The following is a 9,912-nucleotide window of genomic DNA, read 5'->3' as shown; positions in this document are numbered from 1 at the left end:
TTCCTACCCACAGCAAACATTGCCTGGTACAGATTTTAAACCACGATCTAACGACCCCCCCATCGGCAACCCACATCCCTTCCTCTGTTTTAGTTCAACCAGTTACCAAACCAATTACACCACAGATTAGGAAAACAAATTGGACCATCACCTATTACAATGAATTTCAATGCCTAAACACCTACCTGCACACGAATTCTTACCATACTTTAAATACAGAGTTTCATTTCCCCTCATTTCTAATTCAAAATCTATGCGTAATGATGAATGACACATTAATTGATTACAGTAAAGGCAAAGTTCTTGGAATATGATTAGCTGTCACTCATTATTATACTGTATACTGAAATCATTCTTATCTTTAATTTCTTATCTATGTACACAGTCCTGCTTCCTAGACTATCATTACGTCAATCTCTTATCATAAAAAACGACAAACGACATTTTACTCCTAGAGCCATCTAGCGGTACAGGCCGACACTAGGAGTACAGTCCTCCAGCGGTACAGCATCATCAAGGTGGACCTCAGAATGTGTCACTATCATCAAGGTGGACCTCAGCATGTATGACTATCATCAAGGTGGACCTCAGCATGTGTCACCATCATCAAGGTGGACCTCAGCATGTGTCCCTATCATCAAGGTGGACCTCAGCATGTCATTATCATCAAGGTGGACCTCAGCATGTATCACCATCATCAAGGTGGACCTCAGCATGTGTCACCATCATCAAGGTGGACCTCAGCATGTATCACCATCATCAAGGTGGACCTCAGCATGTATCACCATCATCAAGGTGGACCTCAGCATGTGTCACCATCATCAAGGTGGACCTCAGCATGTATCACCATCATCAAGGTGGACCTCAGCATGTATCACCATCATCAAGGTGGACCTCAGCATGTGTCACCATCATCAAGGTGGACCTCAGCATGTATCACCATCATCAAGGTGGACCTCAGCATGTATCACCATCATCAAGGTGGACCTCAGCATGTGTCACTATCATCAAGGTGGACCTCAGCATGTGTCACCATCATCAAGGTGGACCTCAGCATGTATCACCATCATCAAGGTGGACCTCAGCATGTGTCACTATCATCAAGGTGGACCTCAGCATGTATCACCATCATCAAGGTGGACCTCAGCATGTGTCACCATCATCAAGGTGGACCTCAGCATGTGTCACCATCATCAAGGTGGACCTCAGCATGTATCACCATCATCAAGGTGGACCTCATCATGTATCACCATCATCAAGGTGGACCTCAGCATGTATCACCATCATCAAGGTGGACCTCATCATGTATCACCATCATCAAGGTGGACCTCAACATGTATCACCATCATCAAGGTGGACCTCAACATGTGTCACCATCATCAAGGTGGACCTCAGCATGTATCACCATCATCAAGGTGGACCTCAGCATGTATCACCATCATCAAGGTGGACCTCAGCATGTGTCACCATCATCAAGGTGGACCTCAGCATGTATCACTATCATCAAGGTGGACCTCAGCATGTGTCACCATCATCAAGGTGGACCTCAGCATGTATGACTATCATCAAGGTGGACCTCAGCATGTATCACTATCATCAAGGTGGACCTCAGCATGTGTCACCATCATCAAGGTGGACCTCAACATGTATCACCATCATCAAGGTGGACCTCAACATGGAGGTGAAGTGCGTCTCTTATCACATGATGACATTTTCTCGACCATTCTGTCTATCACATAATATCTTAATGGAATTCAATCGACAGCAATTTTTTTGTCTTTTTCTTCTTTTTTCCGTCTGGGCGACTCCGCGCTCAAAATTCGCCCCGTCCTCCATGAATTCATCAAGTGGCACTCGAAAAGTATACATACCCGCGCGAAAGATACTTCACGGCCCTCCATCAGGCACGTAAAGGCGCATGTCCCTCCTCACACGGGCCGCCCGAGGTGGTCGAGCGTAAAAAAAAAAATTCGGTTCGAATCCTGGATGTGGCAGTCGGTCCGCAGTCGACCCAGCTGTTCATCCTCGCACTAAAGGGGTTGGTCGATATACTGGATACCTGCCGTGGGCCTAGGTTTTACAGAGAGAGAGAGAGAGAGAGAGAGAGAGAGAGAGAGAGAGAGAGAGAGAGAGAGAGAGAGAGAGAGGGAGGGAGCTCTGTAGCAGTGTGGGTGGGTTAAGAACACTGAGCAATACAGTGCTGACGCCTCGCATGATCGCTACCCTCGACACACAAGGATTGGGACGCAGAATTCTATCGAGGACCACGATAAACAAGGAGGAGGAGGAGGAGGAGGAGGAGGAGGAGGACGACGACGACGACGACGACGACGACGACGACGACGACGAGGGGGAAGAGGAGGAGGAGGAGGGGGAAGAAGAGGAGGAGGAGGAGGAGGAGGAGGAGGAGGACGACGACGACGACGAAGAAGAAGAGAAGGAAGAGGAGGAAAAGGAGGACGAAGAGAAGAAGGAAGAGGAGGAGTTAAGCTCATAAGGCCTCCGTTCCGTCGTCAACTCCAAGGCTCGTACAGCCTAGCCACGCCCCAGCTGGGCGGGCCCTCACCGCCCGACCCCCTCAGCCTATTCCAAAACCTTCATCACAGATGTAACTTTCCCTCAGCATCGACCCATTACACTCAACTTTTCCCCGTCCATCTACGCTCTCTCCACTGGGAAAAAAATATATATATAAAATGGAAATAATCCATTGAGATTCAGATTTCTATAGAATTTCAAGAGCAAATGCCAAGTTTTGGGTTGAAAGTTCAGGGTATTGCTAGGACGATCTCTTATACGTTGTATACAAGTCGAAACTTATCATCCATTTACGTCACGTTCAGACATTCACACATTCCCCCTCTCACTGTACATTGCTCAGACGACGACATACAACGAAAATATACATGTAAAACTCGATCCAGTTACTGATCGTTGTGACCTGATTTTTCGTTTTCTATTTTCTTATTTTCTTTTTTTTTGGGGGGGAGGGATTTGGGGGGTAACTCTAGGTTTGCAGTAGCCAACCCTTTATTATGAAAAAAAAAAAATGTGGAGTTTCAACGAGACTACACAGCGTTGCAATAAGTTAGGGTAAGTCTTGAGTTAGACTACCTTAAGTTATAAAGTCTATCGTACACGACTGAGTTAATAACGTACGATAACATGAAACATTAGTTACGTCTGTACGTACGAAGTACACTAACCTGACGTCCCCTCTGCATTGTGGATGCTTATGTACGACAGTTGCGTCAGGACGTAACAGATACGACAATTCACCGGGTCCTTACGACAGTGTAAAACACCGACTGAAAGGAACTCTAACTTTATCCAGAGCTGAGCTGACTGCCATTTCCTAACATGTCTTTCTAATTTGCTCTTCAACTCACATCAATTTCCAATCGAACGCTTTCAAACTCAATCAAGTCCTTTTTTTTCTTTTCCTCCCTTTCTTTTAACATTATTACAGGCCGTGAAAAATCATGAAAACAATGACAAATCAAATTGTGAATGAAATAGAGTCGAAGATCTAACCTTTGACGGTCCTGTCAGTCGACCACTTGACTCAGTGAACATAACTTGGTATTGCTGTCAACATCCCTGTACCTCGAAGCTTTGGATTCTCGACCATCTCATGTCTTTCCCAATAAGACTTGGCATATCTTACCACACAAGTGATTCACTTCCTTTAAAAAAAGAAATGTAATACTATTCGTTGCTTCTCTCTTTTTCCGTTTCATTATCCACTCTATACTTCATTTAAAGCCAGGCCTCGAAAGTGGATTTCTCTCCGTGACTGGAGCCTGCAACATGCAAAATAAAAATCAAAGTTTAAGATACTGTCTTCCTGGGTTACGAACACTGCCCACTCACCTTCCAACACAGCACAGGAACCCCACATGTAACACCTCAGAGTCACACTGAAAATTACATCGCCACAGACGAAGCGTTGGAAGGTGGGTTCAAGTTCCGTTCAGTTTGGAACACCTCGGTGTTGGAGGGGAGGTAAGGAGGTAGGGAGTAGTAAGGTTAGGGCCACTCTGATGTTCCTCTGCCGTCGAGAGAACTGGAATTGTTCTCTGTTCTTCCGTCTTGAGAGTAACCTGTGATGTCATCAAGAACACTATGTTCAAACTGTGATGTCATCAAGAACACTATGTTCAACCTGTGATGTCATCAAGAACACTATGTTCAACCTGTGATGTCATCAAGAACACTATGTTCAACCTGTGATGTCATCAAGAACACTATGTTCAACCTGTGATGTCATCAAGAACACAGTGGACGCCCCTCCGCGTCAGGTCGTGGGGACGCCCTTCCCTCCCTCGCCCATGTGAACTTCGTCCAAAGTCGAGCAGGCAAGAATTCGCCAGGCGTCCCCCTCCGGCGTATCCTGCGGAGGACTCCCGCGGATGAGAGATACTTTGAAGGACACATAATTACCGTCTTGTTCATTATGCCATAGCCAGCCAGCCAGCCAGAGAGGGAGGGAGGGAGGGAGGGAGAGGGGAAAAACCTGCATGAGAATTGACATTCCATACGTGTAGATGTTGTTGAAACTTTCCAAATATCGCTGCTTCTGACCAGGTCACACAGCCGTTGGGGGCGTCGCTCGCCACCAGGAAATTTCGTTACCTGAGTCTCCACCTCCTGCTGGGGGTTGAGGCCATTCCCGCCCGTCGTCACCACTGTTACATGTAATTAAATCAACCGTTACACAAGTTAATCGTTCATACTCACGTATCAGTACACGATACGCCATAGCACTGTGGTGTAGACAGCAAACATGATATATGTTACAATCGTCCATCAAAGGCGATCTTATCTAAATTCTTCATGAAGATGCAATCCTGTCATGCACCTCTGACCAATCCATGGTCCCATGGCACAATCCATCCCAATCACAGGTAGCCATACCTACCTACAGGGTGTTTCATCCCGGTCACAACCTGCGGTTCCCACAGAAAAATCCCTCACCTCTCACACAGTTAACCCTGCCCTCCCCCACAACCAGCCATCCACGTCCCCAAGCAAGACTCCCTCCCCATCCCTCAGCAAACCCGACGCTCTCCCCTTTACAATCCCTCCTAATCACCCAGCTAATAACCCTACCCTCTCATGCACCCAGGAATCGTCTCATCTTCACACACTTCACCCTGACTATCTCACAAATCACTCCTTCCCCATGATTATGTTCTCATACCTCGACCCCGCCTCATGATCAGTCCACCAGGGGTGGCAATGTTCAGGGATATGGCCCTTGCTGGCAGGTCCAGTCAGCCTACCAGGGACGTCCATGTCTAGGGTCATGGCCCTCAATGAGACCCAAATGGCCTCTCTGGCTCGTCCATGGCCTCATTCATGGCCACTCTTGGTAGGTTCAATGGGGCTCTCAGTGAGGGGCCATGTTTCCGGACATGGCCACCAATCGAAAATTTCGTGCCCACGTAAATGTATGTCGGTAGGCCAGGCTCGCCACAGCTGTGGTAGCCCAGGCCAGCCACAGCTGTGGTAGCCCAGGCCCGCCACAGCTGTGGTAGCCCAGGCCCGCCACAGCTCTGGTAGCCCAGGCCCACCACAGCTGTGGGTAGCCCAGGCCCGCCACAGCTGTGGTAGCCCAGGCCCGCCACAGCTCTGGTAGCCCAGGCCCGCCACAGCTGTGGTAGCTTAGGTCCGCCACAGCTGTGGTAGCCCAGGCCCGCCACAGCTGTGGTAGCCCAGGCCCGCCACAGCTGTGGTAGCCCAGGCCCGCCACAGCTCTGGTAGCCCAGGCCCGCCACAGCTGTGGGTAGCCCAGGCCCGCCACAGCTCTGGTAGCCCAGGCCCGCCACAGCTCTGGTAGCGCAGGCCCGCCACAGCTGTGGTAGCCCAGGCCCGCCACAAGTCTGGTAGCCCAGGTCCGCCACAGCTGTGGTAGCCCAGGCTCGCCACAGCTGTGGTGCTTTGCCCTCCTTAACCATCGCTGATGCTCATATATCTACCAAACAAAGGACGGACGGACACAGCTGGGTGGGATGCGCGCCGCTTACCCGCGCCGGGGATCGAACCAGACCCGGTGGAATCGAAGCCAGCACCTCTAACCACCACACCTCACTAGGGCACCACACACCCTTCAACCCAACGAACCATGAACCAAACCCAAGCCACTACGGCATCATGACAACCACCAAACACAACATCGATCAATAATCCACAACTTAGCCACCTACCATATATAATACAAACAACACATACAAAAAAAAAAATCCACGTTACTCTATAGAAAAAAGAAAATGTATATCCTTCCAGTTTCCCCCGCTACATTCTCACGCTAAAGGAATTAATTTCCTCTGTGGGTCGACCACACAAAAGACAGGGGGGGGAAGAAAAAAAACAACACTACCCCAACACCAGGATGGACAAAACACACACAAAAAAAAACATGTCTCCCTCAAGCGTGTGTGTACATACCATGCTGGATACAATAGTTACATCCACCTAACGATTGTTTAGTACACTATCATTGCTTTACTAATGACCTTACGTGTTTACGGACCTCGGGCAAGTGTGATACTCTGGCATTAAACATTATACTCCGCTGTCCGTATTGAGTTTATTTACGCAAACATCTGCCTCGGGGCGTAAACGATTGTAAATCAAGCCATGACTTGTCACTAATAGGCCATAGTGATATATATATATATATATATATATATATATATATATATATATATATATATATATATATATATACAGACATGGCCGTACAATGACCTTGAACACCTGACGCTGGGGGTTTTACCTTCGATCTGTGGTAACAACCTGATGTTACAACGTCTGTGATGACCCACGGCAGTCGACACATCTGAAGCCTCGGTGGCCAACCGACCAACCACGGCGAGACTAGTGCTCTTCCTGAACCTCAGCCGCGCCCCACACAACAGTCACGACCCGTCAACTGCTCCCACAGACGACGCCACAGCAGGAGCCTCTTGTCCTCCACACACACACACACACACACACACACACATGGTGACCATAGACCTCACTCGTTCCATCTGGATGGTTCTTGTGATGTGCGACTTGCGTGCGTCCGACGGTCTTGTGATCATGGCAAAGATAATGATGATGGCAAAGAATATGAGTCAGGAGACCAGTGTAAACATTCCTCGCGACTGGGGTACCTAACTGCCCTGACCTGACCAGTTCCAACCGGGAGCCAAGACATGTTCATGACACGACAGACGACTCGTAGTGGCTGAGGACAAAAAAAATGGCGCCGGGAAGTCCACAACACAACACACGAAGGAAACACTGGTTCATAATTACATTATTTCCTCATCAAATGGCAATTAGGATGCCTGTTAATCAGTCAACACGACTTAAATCGATGGATTTAACATGAGTGAAGGTGACATGGAGAGACTGGACTAGCCACATGACTAGTGGTTAGCGTTCCTGACCGTGACGCATTCACGGGCCCCACCCAGGGGTCCAGCGCATTGGTTCGAATCCTGGTCGCGGCAGTCGGTCCACAGTCAACCCAGCTGTTCATCCATCCCTAAAGGGTTGGTCGATACAATGGGTACCTGGCTTAGGCTAGGGTATGTAAATAGCGTCATGAATATTTCCTTATCCATATACTTGAAGGATATGCTTCAATATTTGCCAGCAGACAGTTGTTCCCTTTTACTATACACGCCAGACAGGACTCTGGCGACAGGTTAAGGAAGATGTCCACTTCCACGTCTCTCTCATGAACAGCTCACTTCCTGCTACATAACATACATCTCGAAGAACTTCTTCCCCTGCGTCCCCTTTTCATTACTTTCCATTTCCTTGGGATGATTTTCATCATCCACGTTAAGGTCCCCTTGCAAGCCGATGCAGTCTCTTTCATGACCTCGGCATCATCAGCAAACATATTCAGGCAAGAGTCCAATCCTTCTGTCTGGTCATTTACAGGCATCGGGAAAAAGCAAAGGTCGCAGAATGCAACCCCAGCAGCACTCCTCTGACGACCCCAGTCCATTTGCAAAGGCTCCCCTTAACGTGTAGTCCTTGTTACCGTCCACCGAGATCACCTTCAGCATATGGTGATAGCTCCCCCTCCTGAAGATCTTACCTCTTTACTAGCTTCCAGTGTGTGTGTGTGTGTGTGTGTGTGTGTGTGTGTGTGTGAATCTGCACATGAAAATAGACATATGCAACGAAGCTGTTCGCTATGTCGTGGTCGTTAAGTCTTGTAGAACTTCCCAGACACACAATTTTAACCATCTGCCAACTGGAGTGTATTAGAAAACGAAATACTTTTTCAAGATATCACAACATGGGGAAACATTGTTTACATCCGCCAAATGCTGGTTATTTAAGTTTATTGGACAAAAACCCATACAGTATATATATATATATATATATATATATATATATATATATATATATATATATATATATATATATATATATATATACCTTTATCACCGGCTTTTGCTACTTGATAACAATACCTTAAACTGAAATGAAAAAAAAGTGTAAATGCTTCTCTTATCACGAGAACTTCCAATGCCTTTCTGCAGAGAGAAAAAGAAAATAACATTTTCAGAAAGTTGTCATCGGCAGAGACCTATACAATAGCCCTGGCGTCCTTTCGAAGGGCCAGGTCTGTGTGTGTGTGTGTGTGTGTGTGTGTGTGGGCGAGGGTAGGCCGCCCTACCTACCTACCTACCTTGAGGCCAAGGGACGCATCCTTACCACTCTCTATCGCCCTGAACCATCTCTACACCATCAAGATTCCCTACCCAAATATCATCTCTCTCCCGCGTCTCTCAGTCGAGAGAGAGAGAGAGAGAGAGAGAGAGAGAGAGAGGAGAGAGAGAGAGCTACTGCGTCAGGAGAGTTCTCCTCCCGAAGGTGTTGTGGGTCAGGAACCAGTGAGTTTGCGATTATGGACAGATGAACGACTGAATGGTTGTTAAAAGCGACAGTTTCGACACATACGTCTATATACGAGTTAACTTAGCGTTTACACCCGGGAGTTACCTTGAGGTCACCTTTAAAGTTACGTCGAAGTTGCCTAAGAATTACCTTGGAGTTATCTTACCGTAACTTTGAGGGTTACCTCGGAGTTAATTCTGATGTTACATTGAAGTTACCTTCGAATTACCCTTGAAGCCGTCTTACACTTACCTTGGAGTAATCTTCGGGGAAGTGGGGTCGTCTACACACACACACACACACACACACAGCAGCAGCAGCCTAGGACCAGCCCAAGCTGCCTGGTCGGGCCCGGCGGTGGTCGACCAAGCTGTTGGATGCCGCCGACCTCAGGGTCCAGTAGCCAACAGCTCACGAGTAACCAAGACCCAACAACCACACGAGCAGCACATACTTTCACCCTTGAGTCTGAGTCGACCTTACGAGAAGCACTCACACTTACAACCTTAAGTGTGAGGTTATAACCATACCAGAGACACTCACAACCTTAAGTGTGAGACTATAACCATACGAGAGGCACTCACAACCTTAAGTGTGAGGCTATAACCATACGAGAGGCACTCACAACCTTAAGTGTGAGGCTATAACCATACGAGAGGCACTCACAACCTTAAGTGTGAGGTATAACCATACGAGAGGCACTCACAACCTTAAGTGTGAGGCTATAACCATACGTACCGCTGCCAAATCATTAAGTTATAATCATGTTAACTCACACACTCACATCGCGCCATCCCTCACCATCCCTCCCCAGCGCAGCCATAAGCACGTTCTAATCACCCATTAATTAACAATGGTGGGGAGTAATTCAGCAGTTAGGGGTGATTACGAGGACAGCCGGCGATGGCGTCGTAATGAGGGAGGGTCATTACCGTGGCAAACGTCGTAAGCACTCAGTGCAGAGGTGCAATGGCTAGATGCGACGAGTGTGTGTGTTTA

Source organism: Panulirus ornatus, chromosome 11, assembly GCF_036320965.1.
Source record: "Panulirus ornatus isolate Po-2019 chromosome 11, ASM3632096v1, whole genome shotgun sequence".
NCBI lineage: Eukaryota > Metazoa > Arthropoda > Malacostraca > Decapoda > Palinuridae > Panulirus > Panulirus ornatus.
The sequence above is the reverse complement of the archived record's forward strand: the minus strand, read 5'-3'. Positions refer to the sequence as shown.